Genomic DNA, 12,377 nt, shown 5'->3' with positions numbered 1-12,377 from the left:
CATCTGTGGGTATCAGTATATGTGTGTAGGCTGGTGTGTACATATGTAGAGATATAAGTGTGCATGTATGCTGGGTCATGTACATGTAGAGGGATCTACATATACGTATGTACATGTGTATATGTGTATTTGCATATATGTGGGTTTATGCCAAAAGTCAAACTCAGGTATTACATTTTCAGGTGGCATCTGCCTTTTGTTTTTGAGACAGTACTTGCCACTAGAATCTGGGCCTTAGAGATTGAGCTACACTCATTGGCTTTCTAGCCCCAAGAGTTTCCCTGCCTGCTGCTTCTCAACATAGGCATTGCAAATACTCATCATCAGACTTGACATGAGTTCTGGGGAGCAGAACTCTTTCCCCAGACCTCCTGTGTGTTGTTGAGCACTCCATTTCTTTTCCACCATTTTCAATCCAAATATGCACCTCAAAAATAAATGAAACAATACCTTCATGAACCTCTTAAATACCAGGCACACTCATGGAAAGTTTCAGCAATAAGTGCTGATGTATACCATGATGGTATACACATACACACCTGAAGTTGACTATCAGTACCCCTTTTCTGGTTCTGTCTTAGCTTTACTATGTTACCCAACTCTCTCTGCAAGCTCCTCTCTATTCATTGCTCTTGAAAATTCCCTCCCGTTCATTTTTAAGGCAAAGCAACTGACCCATTTTTCTTGTTACCAGAACTTTTGCCAGCCTACTTCCTGTTTAGGAGACTATCAAGATCTTTTCCTAAATAAAAGCAATTTCTTCCCAAAGAAGATTTTGGTTACTCGTTAATGAGATTCCACACCCCCACACACACACTCATAAGACTATTAGTCAAGTTGTTTGGAAGAACATAAAAAGGATCTAATCATATTGAGAAGATTTAAGTGGGCCGGCAACATTTGGTATGATTTTAAAGGATTAGTAAATATCCTCAGGCTCATTTCAATAATGACATGAGTATATCCTGAGCAGAGGAGAGGACATAAGAAAGAGTGGAAAATGTAAGAAGACAGAACAAAACAGTCCAAGGATCCCCTGATTACAGTCCCAGGTCAGGTTTATAGAGTCTTGGTTGTAAATGGAGCAAAGCTTTGAGATGGTTATTCCAAAGTATTGTTCTTTATTTTACAGTCTATATTTTCAAATGTTAGTTCTAAAGTAGGCTTTATAGCACATGCCTACAATCTCAACAGTCAGGAGGCTTAAACAGAATGGTAATGAATTAATGAATTTAAGGGCAGTCTTGGATATATATATATATATATATATATATATATATATATATATATATATATGTATAATCAGCTCTAGAAATTTTAACCAATTCAACATACACTAAGAGCTGAGTATGACAGGCACACTCATACATATTGGTGTTCAATAAGTGTTGAAAACACTAATAGCAGAACCTAGAGCAGGGTTTCCTACCTAGAGTTTGAAAGGAAACACACCACGTGCAGATGATTTTGCCTGAGAACAGTCAGTCTTTGCGGAAATGAGGAGAGGCTGGTTAGCTGGAACCTTTGCCTCTATCAACAGCAGACTTTGTCATTGACATCAGTGTGCAATAACAAGTGTTGTGTGCCATGGACACTATGTTGGGAAGTTCTCTCCGAGGACTGTGACATTGCACAAGTCCAGATGAGCCGTATGAGCACAGCTGTGGCAATAGCAAAGAGCACATGGACTTGGGAGCTATCTTTGAGGTAGAAAGAACAGATGTTAGTACTGTTCAGAGAAGTGAGAATGAAAAGGGGACAAATGGCTTCGTCACAAGAGGGGGTTAGAGAGTAAAATCTTGTGCCATGAACCATGTATCATGGAGTAGAGACAAGTGTGGAGAACTGAGACTGATTGAACCTGGTCCTGGGGGAAAGATTTTGCAGCCAATTCTGAGTTCTGATTTGAAAGTTATTTGCTGTTCTGTCTCTATAGCACAGAACTTTCCCTTCTTGTTCCCCCACTGAACATGAACTCAACAGTGTCAGCACTCTCAAAAGGGGAAGGGAATGAGATAACATAGAGTTTGCAGTTCTGACATCAAGTAGCCCAAAGATGTCTTGCATGGTATAGGGCTGGAATTCAGCAGTTTGTGACATCATCGTTAAGAATTCATGGGCCCAATAAAACAAGACCCCTTAAACAAGTCTTGATACACAAACTATTTAAAAAGCAAGTGGTTTGCCGGGAGTGGTGGCGCACGCCTTTAATCCCAGCACTTGGGAGGCAGAGGCAGGTGGACTTCTGAGTTCAAGGCCAGCCTGGTCTACAAAGTGAGTTACAGGACAGCCAGGGCTATAGAGAGAAACCCTGTCTCAAAAAACAAAAAAACAAACAAACAAACAAACAAACAAACAAAGCAAGTGGTTTTCCAGGAGAGCAGACCTTGTCTCCAATTAATGGAAGTGTGGGAATTCTCTAAAACAAAGGGCAAAGTTGTTAGTTTTCAATATTTCTCCCGAAAGCAAAGATTTTCTAGAGTGAACAAAAATATCAACTTGGCTTATCTATACTCCGTAGTTATAGATTATCTCAACTGTCACTTTCAATTTGGTAAAATCTGTTAGACTTTTCTAAAATATATCTGGTACATATATTGACTAAAATGAAACTGATATATCAAAATCTAGAGCCTCCTCATCTAACCCTTAAGGCAGTTGTGAAGAAACACATCTGTCTCTGCCCCACATCTGACAGGCACAGATATTTTTGCACTAGGGTAATTAATAGAAACAGTAAATGCTTTGGAAATGCCATTTTGCATTGCGGACAGCAGGGGATTAAAGTGAGGCGTGATAGATTTAACAAGCTCTAAGTTCCCTCAAGAAAATTTGCCTAGCTTGTATCATCAAAAAGCTCCGTGTGGGGCTTCTAATTTTCATATTCCACAAAGGGAATTTCAGGTATTTCCCACTTTCCTCAGACCTCCCACCTCACCTCCACTCACTGCTCTAGAGCCCACTTCAATAATTAAAAAGAGGTGGAATAGTCATGGACTTAAGTCTCTTTATTGATAGTCTTCTCCTCTATGGGATTCAGAGAGAAACGTACTCCCTACCTTCTCTGACAATTATTCACTATCTCCTGGTCTATAAAGGATCCTCAGTCTCCTGTCTTCTCAACGTTGTGGAGATCCTTTCTTTTTATGCACCTCTGCCTTCTGATTTATCTGGGGCCTATTTGGTTACTTCTTTGAAGTTCTTCTGCACCCAAGAGATAATCTTATTTCTTTTTTCTTTCTTTTTTTTCTTTTTGTTTGTTTTTTTTTAATTAGATATTTTCTCCATCTACATTTCAAATGCTATCCCCAAAGGCCCCTATACCCCCCCACCCCACCCCCTCTGCCCCCTGCTCCCCAACCTACCCACTCCTGCTTCCTGGCCCTGGCATTCCCCTGTACTAGAGAATATGATCTTTACAAGACCAAGGGCCTCTCTTCCCATTGATGGCCAACTAGGCCATCCTCTGCTACATATGCAGCTAGAGGCACAGCTCTGGGGATACTGGTTAGTTCATATTGCTGTTCCTCCTATAGGGCAGAGAATCTTGTTTCTTAAGTGTTGAACCTCTCCTATGTTTCACTAGAACACTCTTTTTCTTCTTATTTTCTACGACTCCTTTTCATAATACTTTCTGGATGTGTGGCTTTAAATATTATCTAGTACTCTTGATTTTATGTGAACCTGTACAGCTCTCTCTGGAGATCTAATTTTATGTATTCAGCATACATCGACACCTCGTCAGCTAATTTTATATGAATAGCAATGTGTTTAAAATAAACCTAAAGGCTCTTCCTTTGGGACCTTTTCTTGCTTGTGTCATTTCTCTCAGTGCTTAATGTCTTCCTCACTACTCCATTGCTCTCAACTGCCATTGTCACTAAATCATCACTCTTTAATTCCTCGGACTTTACCTTCTAATATGCCTTGTATCATTTCTCTTCCTTTTCCCTTATCAAAGCTCATTTTGCTTATGTTGCTAGAATATCTTTTCATTATCCAGCCTTGTTCCTCCTAACCTGTTGAGTACATACCAACCCTGAAAATGACTCATGGGGTAGCTCAGGAAAGTGCACAGTACACAGAGTATATTATTTTATTTACCCCTTCTGAATAATATCTTTTCGGCCACATCTTTATTTAACCTTTTTATGTGTATCAGTCCTCCACGACAGCACCTAACTCTGCTTCACTATCATTGCATTCCCCCAAGTAAAACGAAATGGGAAGTGAACCTGTGTCTCATGCAAACAGTCAGGTCAGCAACAAGATAAAGGAAAAAATAGTAAAAAATCAAAACCCAGGATTCTGCAGTTCCTTAAATGACCCGAGTCTCCTGAAGGGAAATTGTGGGCAGGTTTTATTGTTCAAGGAATTCACAGCTTGTTCATCTTATCCCATCTTCCACACTGATACCTCAACTAAAATTTATTTTCTAGATCTGGTTCATCTTTCAGAAATCCATGTTTAAATCACTCTCCTACCCTCTCTCTATCTTTACATTTATGAAGCTCAGTTTGTGCTAAAATGTTGATGTAAGCAGTCAAATGCTCTGAATAAAATACTTAAACTTTCAAGCTTTTATTTTTCCCATTACACATCAACACCCCACCATGGAAGAAGACAATTGGCTATATGCCACTGAGGCCCACCATTGTACAAGAAAATTGTATATATATTTCTATCATCTGTGGTTGTGGAAAACACTGGACAGACCCAATTTCTCTCTCTCTCTCTCTCTCTCTCTCTCTCTCTCTCTCTCTCTCTCTCTCTCTCTCTCTCTCTCTCTCTCTCTCTCTCCTTCTTCTCCTTCTCCTTCTTCTTCTTCTTCTTCTTCTCCTCCTTCTTCTTCTTCTTTTTCCTCCTTCTCGTCCTCTTTCTCCTCCTCCTCCTCTTCTTCCTCCTGTCTGTGGAACAGGATGTAAAACTCTCAGCTACTGCTCCAGTGCCATGACTGTCTTCTTCCTACCATGATGGTCATGAATTGATCCTCTAAACCTGTAAACAAGCCCACAGTTGAATTTCTTTTTTTTTTTTATTTATATTAGAGTTGCCTTGACTATGGTGTCAGCTAAAACTCAGAGCAGTTCACAGCAATAGAGCAGTAAATTAGACACTGTCTACTAAAGAGAAATGGATATTTACATACCAATGAGATGACTGCTTATTCATTAATACATAAAGAGTTAAGTATTAGCTTAATATTAGTTACAAGACTTCAAGCATCATAATTTTCCAGAACTTAATCATCAATTCTGAGAATTCTGCTTTGCATAAATACAAAGTGACAGAATCAGGATTGGAGTCATTAAAAAAATATTTGAAATTTTGTCCTAATCCCAAGTCAAAATTTATTTAACAGTAGTTTATGAAACTCAAGTCAGCAACTGAAACAGCAATTTTACAAATCAATTATAACACAATATAATGTAAAGACATAATAATTTGACACTTTCATGCTAAGGAACAATAGTATGAAAATATTAGGTCACTGTTTCCATATAAAAAGATTATGTTTCCATAAGAACAGAAACTTTTGCAGGTACAGTACAGTAAAGCACTGCAGTTCCTAACATATAATACTCTTGGCACTTGCTTTTGTTTTCTAGCCCTCATCCCCATGGCATGGTGTGGTGATGCACACAGCTAAAAATGAGAAAGTTATATTTATCAGCAAGCCAGCAGGGAAGTCACCAAGTATAACAAGGGTATGCCAAAACACCCTGATTCATTTTGGATTTGATTTTGAAAAAAAATTTTAGTCATCATGTATTCCAAACCATTTATTGCTACTAAAATTTTCACAACCCCGGCACTCATTCTATGACACCATGTAGACCCTGATCCACACTTTTAAGAAGCCAGAGTCTAAAACCCTATGCTAGTCTTATGGCTTTTATATCTGCTTCATTAATTCAAATTCTCTAGGTTGTTTTCCAACAAGTTTCATCTGACAGGAGTGGCACCCCATTCTCAGGGTAGAATACTTTACCAAGTCTCTTCTGCTACCATGGAGACTCCCTGTCTCCCCAGAATACACCCTGAGTACAGCTAAAAATAACCTGGAAGCATAGAAAACTTCTGTGGTCCCAGCATCATCCCAGACCATTTAATTCAAATATATTGTCATGTTCCTGTATTCATGGGCAGCTGTGAGTGAGTCATTGTCTGCCCAAGCTCTTTTGGTTTGCTTCTGTGTTGGTGACTATCGTCCCCAGAAGCTTCAAGGATAGCTGTCCTTTCTGTTAGTCTTAGAACTTTCCAAGTTACCAAGTTCAAACAGAATTCTTTTCTCTCTCTCCAAAATGTGAAGGCATTCCGCCATTGTGGTTTAGCTGAACACTGCTGTAGAGATGCATGAAGCCATTCTGTTCTGTGTTTTATTGCTATGAACTGCTTTTCTCAAAAGGTGTCCATAGGATCTTCCATTTGTTTCTATATTCTGAGACCTTTTCATAATTGCTCTGGCCTCAAACTATCTTCATTCATTTTTTTTTCATGCATTTACAGCCTCGTCTAGTCTTTTGAACCGAATCTTTTATTTCAGAGAAACTTTCTTAAACACTCCCACTCATGACTTCCTTCATTTGTGCTTGTTCTTTTCTTCTTAAACTCACACATTTTGAAGAGCAGATGCTCATACCTTTGGTTTTTTTTCTAGTCTACTTTCAAATATTTTGGATCATAGGACATGCTGGATAGCTAGCCTTGCTCTAATTTAAATGTTGGAACCCCGATCCTGGTTGCCTCAGGATAGGACTAGGGTCTTTACAAAGATAAGAAGTGAAATAGGTCATTAAGGGTGCACACCAGCCCAATAAGTTTAATATTTTGATAAAAAATTGATTTGGGCACAGGAACACATAGAGGAAGACAGAGTGTGACCAGGGAGATGGCCACCCACAGACCTCAGAATATCCTAGTCACATTGGTTCCTAAAGCACAGACTTCCAGAGTCCAGGCTTGTGAGAAATTTGTGTTCCTTGGGCCACCCAGACTGTGATATTTTATTCTGGCTCCCTGGTGAGAGAACACAGTCTGCTTTATAGGAGATCTTCTCAATTCTATTTTCCAACAACTATCAAGGAATTTTTGAAATAAATATTTGCTATCACATTTTATGTTTTTAAGACTCTAAATGATCCATTTGTTCATGCTTCAAGGACACAGTATCTTTTCCTCTTCCCCTGAGGACATGGTAGTTTTCGTTTCCAGGTTTACATGTTTATGCAGTTTACCTACTGTATGGGTGTCTTTATCTTTCAGACTGGGGGTTCTCTTAGTTATCTGTTTGCTCATATTTATGAGCAAGGCAATAAAAGGGTAGATTTGAAGTTTGTGGGTGCTCAATGGAGTTTGTTGACTGATCTCATGCCCTTTGATCCTTAACTCAAAGGTTCAAAACTGTGCTTATAGACTGAGTCTGACATGAATGTGTCTGTATTTTGTTTTGTTTTTCATTTGGATCCGTGATGCCTTTAAACTGGTATGTTGTTTTTTAATTACCCACAAACCTCGCTTCTCCTGTTTGATTTGAGCGGCTTGTAAGTTTGAAATTCCTACCTACCTCTTCATTGAAACCAGGGAATTTCTTGAACATAAGTTTGAAGACACTGCCTCTGGGATAAGTTCCATAACACTCACAGCTGGAGTCCAACTCTGCCTCCTTGGATATCAAGTTTCACTCCCCTCTCAGTGCCTCTGCCTGATTTCCTGTGGTAGCAGACTTTTGATGTTTATGTGGAAATCCCCACGAAAATGCTCACTCAGTGGAGACAGGGATTGGGGCAGATTAGTAAGAAAATACATATTGAAAACCTCAACATTTAAAGGGACAGGAGTTCAAACAAGGACGGAGATTATAATTTGATCTTCATCAATCTAGAATGTTGAGTATTTGATGGTCAAAAATCATTAACCGTAGTTCTTCCTCTCAAAGTAAATGCCATGTCATGCAATGTGGCTTTAATCGACTTCCAGATGATTACAGAGACTATCATTTGTTTCTTGATGGAACATTTTTCAAGCAGAGACAAAAAGGAAATAAAATAGAAACCAAGACATATTTAAGTGAAAGAGGAAGTATCCGTGCACATACATTAATTTGAATCACATGACCTTTTAGAAGTCAGCCTGCTAAAGCATTCATTTGGGCATATCTGCCAAGGTGTCCGTGAGCAATAAGTCATTTATAGCAAAAGTTGTCAGAGCAGTTTTCAAAAGTCTGAGTCCTTGGGATGTTTGCTGCATTTGGTCCACTATGGTTGTTATTGCAAAGTACCCCCCATGATCAACAGCGCCTGGATTTCTATCTCTCATTTCTGGGAACACAAGCTCTGGGAGCACAATCTAACATGCTACCCTTGTAGCATCACATCTATGAGGGAACTATTTCCTTTCTCCTCCTTATTCAGCTACACATGCTGGCCCTATTAAACACGATTAGCTAACTCTTTGTTCCTATTAATCTTTCACTCCCACGATGATTTGAGCACTGTGGGTTTTTAATTATTAAGAGAGCCCTGGGAGTTGCCAAATATAGACTCATTCATGTGAACAGTAAACAAACTATGTTTGGATTCTCACAAATTTATGAGGCTTGAAAGACCTTGGAAAACCAGATGGATTTCAAGAGCTCTGTCTTCAACTATTCCAAATTGACACTAAGAATGAGGGGCAGTCAGTGGAGTAGACAGCCATCAGGCAACTGTTCCATACAAACTGGAGCCCTAGGGGATATTTATCTTTGCTATAAAAGCCCCATCTGTGAAATGGGCAAAATAATTGCATCTACTTCGGAACGCTTTTGTGAAGGCCAGTTGAGATAATTCATTTGGCACACCTTAACAGGAACAGCAAGGTTAAAGCCTGGCATCATATGAACTCATGAAAGAACAATTGTTCATTATTTAAGAAACTAGTTAGACCTTCCCAGCTGCCAACTATGATGCTGAAATAAACGAGTTGAATTATACTAGAAGTACTCAGAATGTGTATCAGTATAAAGGATTTTAATATGACACTTGAGAACAACTATAAAAATTTAAGCTTACAGATTCTGATTTTTATTACTGTAGAAACAACTTTAAAAGTAAAGTAATGAAATCCTGGATTCAAACCAGTTTTTCCAGAATTTTTAGGGGTAGGAAAGATGGCCTAGTGGGCAGACCCTCTTGCTGCCACTCCTAATAAGCCGAGTTTGATCTTTGGAACCCACATAGTTGGAAGGAGAGAACTGATTCCTTTAAATTGACAGGTGACCTCCACATGCATGTTGTGGTACATGTGCACCCACCTACATACGTGTATGTACAATATAATTACATAAAATGTAATTTTAAAAATTCTTTAGGTTGAATGTAAAACTTTAATTTGATGGGTTCTGAATTAAGTACTGTATCCTTATCAACCATGTGTGTCAAGGCTGTATGCAGCAGAATCCACACTCTGCTAGCAAAGACAAAGGCCATGAAAGAAAGACACAAACTATATAAAACAAATAATCCAAAGGAGATTTGCATCACCACTTCTATTTTTATTTTCTGGGTCAAAATAAACAAAGTGTTTTTTGGACAGGAACTTTTTATAAAACCCTTGTTGTTTTACTTTCCACAAGGTCATTTTCTTTGGTCCAAATCAGTGGTGAGTTGATATAGTCAACATATCAGTTATTGCTGTTTTTCCTAAGTCATTGCATAAACTGTCTGATTTAAAAATCTATGGTTGGAAAGATGGCTCATGGGTAAAGGTTCTTGCCAGCAAGCCTGTTAATCCAAGGGCCAGCTCCAGGACTGAAGGAGAAAACTGATTCCTGAAAGTTGTCCCCTGGCCTCCTGCCCCAGATACATGTGTGCATACACACACACACACACACACACACACACACACACACACATACTAGATAAATGAATTATTCTATTTTTCTATTATCTATCTATCTATCTATCTATCTATCTATCTATCTATCTATCTATCTATCTATCTATCTATCTTGAGAGATTAGCCCAGGAGAGACGATTGAGTAATAAAAAGAGTTAAGAGCATAAGTTGCTCTTCCAGAAGATCCAGGCTCAATTTCCAACACCCATATGGCAGCATCATCATCTGTAACATCTGTAACTCCAGTTCCAGATGATCCAGTGTTCTCTTCTAGTCTTTGTGGACACTGCACACATATGGTGCACAGATATATTCAGGCAAAAATAATCACACACATAAAATAAAAACAACTTCTTAAAAATAAATCTACATTAACCTTTCTCTAATCATCATCTATAGATCACTTATTCTGGATATTAATTAATATATCACAAGAAACTTAAACAACAAAATAAATTTGAAGCATGGGGCTCATTTTATTATATATATTATATTGAATAGATATTCAATATATATATTTGAATGAACACTAGAATATAAAAACTCTATGCCATCCTATAATACAATGAAGAAAGTTATTTTAATTTTCTAAACTCAGACATTTCCACAATCACTTGAGCTTGGAATCCATATTCACAGCACATTTTTTTTTTCAAGCAGGGTTTCTCTGTGTAGCCCTGGCTGTCCTGGAACTCACTCTGTAGACCAGGCTGGCCTCAAACTCAGAAATCTGCCTGCCTCTGCCTCCCAAGTGCTGGGATTAAAGGTGTGCACTACCACCACCCAGCTCACAGAACAATTTTACTACCTTTAAAAAGTGCAGTGAATGGAATTGCTGTCTGGAGACACATGATTTACATGTGGTTCGGGTCCGTCTGACATGTTAAAACAAAGTTAGTACTACCAGGGCATGTAAACCAATGGAACAGAGTGATGACTCAAAAGTAATCCTGTAAGATTCTACAAGATACAGGCAGAGACAATACTTCCTGCACAGAACTAATCCTAGGAACTGACAAATGGGATTAGATAAAACTAAAAGGCGTGTGAGAAGCAAAGAAAACAATCACTTGAATGAAAGCTAGCCCAGATCAGGAAAATGATATCTTTATTAATGATAGATCAGAGCATCAATATCTAGGACCAATGAAGAGCTACAAAAGTTAAACAGCCCTATAACATTGTCCTTTTTGCTTGCAATCAAAAGATAAAATCAAAGACTACATTTACTTTGGAGTTCTTAGCCTTTTGATATAGTGTTACACTGAATAGATTTTTTTTTTTTTTTGCTCTTGAGGCTTTAAATTTTATAGATGATAGATAGGTAGGTAGATAAATAGATAGATAGATAGATAGATAGATAGATAGATAGATAGATAGATAGATAGATATTTTTAATGACATTGCTTGAAGACACCACATGAAGGAGTGTGGTTTGCACTGGTCCACACTCTGAAAAAAATGTATCTAAAGGTCCTTCAATCCATCTATCAGAATCTTTTGGGAACAAAAGATTGCCCTAGTACTTTTTGTATTTTGATGGTAATTCTGCTTCCTCAAGAGGGAATGCTCTGACTAGTCACGATGTACTTAGGTGATTCCATGTGAACCTTCTCCCCATTTTAACTGGTCAATAAAGACAACAGAAGCCAATCACTGGGTGAAGGATATGTGGGATTTCTGGGGCCCAGGAGGAAGAGGAGGAGAAAGAGAGGGAGATTGGGCCAGGCTTCTGGTTTTGTGTCAACTTGATACAAGCTGGGGTTATAACAGAGAAAGGAACTTCAGGAAATGCATCCCTAAGATCCAGCTGTAAGGCATTTTCTCGATTAGTGATCAAAGAGGGGGTGCCCATTGTGAGCGGTGCCATCCCTGGGCTGGTAGTCCTGGGTTCTATAAGAAAACAAGCTGAGCAAGCCAGGGGAAGCAAGCCTATAAGTAACATGCGTCCATAGCCACTATATCAGCTCCTGCTTCCTGGCCTGCTTGAGTTCCAGTCCTAACTTCCTTTGGTGATGAACAGCAATGTGGAAGTGTAAGCTGAATAAACCCTTTCCTCCCCAACTTGTTTCTTGGTCATGATGCTTGTGCAGGAATAGGAACCCTGACTAGGAAGCAGATAGGAAGCAACAGACATAGTTTGTAGAGGCTGTGGGGAATAAGGGGGATGGGGCAGGATATTCTTCATCCAGCAGTTGTGTTTTCTGGATGGTTTAAAAGTATTAAGACTGTCTGACGTTTTCAATCAGCAGCAACTAGGTGGACAAGAAAAAGGACACAACGTCAGGCAATCAATAGAGGTTTGGCAAAGCTAGCTGTGGGCACTGGGTGAGATGACTTTTGTGACACTGGGCAAAGAACAGAGACCAGACTGAAGTGTCTTGGCAAAGCTAGCCGTGGGGGCTGGGTGAGACCACTGTTGTCACCACTAGGCAAGGAGCAATTGTGCACTTGAAAATTACATGCAACACCATTTGTGTGTGCTGTGTGATGGTCTA

General features: G+C 39.0%; 1 protein-coding gene across 2 annotated transcripts in view; it reads right to left on the bottom strand.

Moving 5' to 3' along the window:
* Positions 1–4,581: 4,581 nt before the first annotated feature.
* Positions 4,582–12,377, bottom strand: part of Strit1 (small transmembrane regulator of ion transport 1) — a 102,075-nt gene continuing 94,279 nt past the window's right edge. The window contains exon 3 of one of the 2 annotated variants that reach the window (XM_085835342.1): positions 4,582–4,907. The gene's annotated coding sequence lies outside the window, so the exon portion shown is untranslated. The other variant, XM_085835340.1, reaches the window with a different exon arrangement.

Source organism: Mus caroli, unplaced genomic scaffold (assembly GCF_978045245.1).
Source record: "Mus caroli unplaced genomic scaffold, Mus_caroli_1 scaffold_3, whole genome shotgun sequence".
Classification (NCBI taxonomy): Eukaryota; Metazoa; Chordata; class Mammalia; order Rodentia; family Muridae; genus Mus; species Mus caroli.
This window is presented reverse-complemented; position numbering and strand designations above follow the sequence as displayed.